This window comes from Macaca mulatta, chromosome 13 (assembly GCF_049350105.2).
Source record: "Macaca mulatta isolate MMU2019108-1 chromosome 13, T2T-MMU8v2.0, whole genome shotgun sequence".
Taxonomy (NCBI): domain Eukaryota; kingdom Metazoa; phylum Chordata; class Mammalia; order Primates; family Cercopithecidae; genus Macaca; species Macaca mulatta.
In genome coordinates, this window is record NC_133418.1 from 109,091,331 (window position 1) to 109,093,523 (window position 2,193).

The 2,193-nt window shown below is 39.1% G+C and overlaps 1 non-coding gene across 1 annotated transcript; it reads right to left on the reverse strand.

Moving 5' to 3' along the window:
* Nucleotides 1-1,841: 1,841 nt before the first annotated feature.
* LOC114672073 (U5 spliceosomal RNA) lies at nucleotides 1,842-1,954 on the reverse strand. The gene has a single exon (XR_003722263.2). It is a non-coding gene; the product is annotated as a U5 spliceosomal RNA (small nuclear RNA).
* Nucleotides 1,955-2,193: the final 239 nt, after the last annotated feature.

A 2,193-nucleotide genomic window follows, 5' to 3' on the forward strand; every position in this document is an offset into this window, starting at 1 on the left:
ACCCCCGGCAACCATTCATCTTTTTACTGCCTCCACAGTTTTGCCTTTTCTAGAATGACATACAGTTGGAATCATATAGTATGTAGCCTTTTCAAGTTTGCTTCTTTCAATTAGCAATATGCATTTAAGATTCCATCATATCTTTTCACTGCTTGATGGCTCATTTCTTTTTACTGTTGAATAATAGCTATTGTATCTATGTACTGGTTTATTTGTCCATTTACCTTTTAAAGGACATCTCAGTTGCTTTCAAGTTTTGGCAATTATGAGTAAAGCTGCTATAAACATGCATGTGCAGGTTTTTGCATGGATGTTTTAATTCACTTGGGTAGCTTTTTTATATTTAAAAGTTATTCATTACTTTATCTTTCTGCTCTCTCATTTTTTATAGACTACTTGGAGAAACCAGGTAGCAGCACTCTGCCTGGAAATTTTCTTACCTAGATGATCAGTTCATTAGGTAAATAGGTACATTTTATTTATTTTTTATTCATACCATTTTACTTAGTTCTAATTTTTTTAATGTAAATTGTCAGTTTATAATTGTATATACTTATGGGGTACAGAGTAGTATTATGATTTATGAGTACAATGTGCAGAATTAAACCAAGCTAATGGTATATTTTCTATATTATATGTTACTACAGGTAATAATGTTGTTAAACTTTAAGTTACTGGACCTAAGAGTCTTTTTCCTACATTCCAATCAGCCTCTCTTGCATTTCTTTAAGTCCTCACCAGCAGCCTCTGCAAACCCTTTTGGCTTCCACTCCCCATCTGGTCCCAAAGCCAATGTTACATTTTTAGGGTTTTGTGTTTTTTGTTTTGTGTTTTGTGTGTGTGTGTGTTTTTTTAATACAGCAACATCACACTCCTGGTATCACAACTTATTCCAGTTATCTACTGCTTCATAAAAAACTACCTAAATGTAGTGGCCTAAAACAACAATGATTTGTTTTGCTCATGAATTTGCAATTTGGGCGAGGCCCAGTGAGGATGCGTCTCTGCTCCTGTGGCGTCAGGGCGTTTTCTCACTCCTCTCCTAACAGAACTCCAGTCTGAGCATGTTTTAGTCCTTCTCACCCTCTTTTTCACATCTTTTAGCTTTTCTCTCTTTGTTTCTGCCCTGTGCTCTAGATCGTTTCTTGATATTCCAACTTACCTATTTTCCCTTTTGGATTTAATCTTCATTTAAACCCACCTATTCAGGGTGTGTTTGTGTGTGTGTGTGTGTGTGTGTGTGTGTGTGTGTGTATGTGTGTTTTGATATGAAGTCTCAGCTCACTGCAACTTTCGCCTCCTGGGTTCAAGCAATTCTCTTGCCTCAACCTCCCTGGTAGCTGAGACTATGCCTGGCTGATTCATTCCCTCCCTCCCTCCCTCCCTCCCTCCCTCCCTCCCTCCCTCCCTCCCTCCCTTCCTTCCTTCCTTCCTTCCTTCCTTCCTTCCTTCCTTCCTTCCTTCCTTCCTTCCTTCCTTCCTTTTTTTGAGACACAGTCAGTCTGTCGCCCAGGCTGGAGTGCAGTGGCACAATACTGGCTCACTGCAACCTCCACCTCCTAGGTTCAAGAGATTCGCATGCCTCAGCCTCCAGAATAGCTGGGATTCCAAGTCTGAGCCACCATGCTCAGCTAATTTTTGTATTTTTAGAAGAGAGGGTTTTCAGCATGTTGGCCAGGCCGGTCTCAAACTCCTGACCTCAAGTGATCTGTCCTCCTTGGCCTCCCAAACTGCTGGGATTACAGGTGTGAGCCACAGTGCCTGGTCCACATATTCTGTTTTTAACTTCAATTTTAACTTGCTTCTTTCAAAAATTTGTTTGACTTTTCTTTTTAATGGTTAGCCCTGCTAAAGCAAGACCTCAAAAAATTAAAAAACTCTGAGGTGTTCCTCTCCATGGGAATCTTTAGTAAAAGGCAAAAGACTTATATGATCTGAAGAGAAACTAGAGCATTGTTTAACTTTTATTACAGTATAATTTGCAAACAATAAAATGCATATATTTTAAGTGAACAATTTGGTCAGTTTTGACAAATACATACACTTCTGTAACCATCATCCCAGTTAAAATATAGAATACAGTTGACCCTTGAGGGTCAGAGGTGCCGACCCTCCAATGAGGTTGAAAATCCATATATAACTTTTGTCTTCCCCAAAACTTAAATACTAATAGCCTACTGTTTACCACAAGCC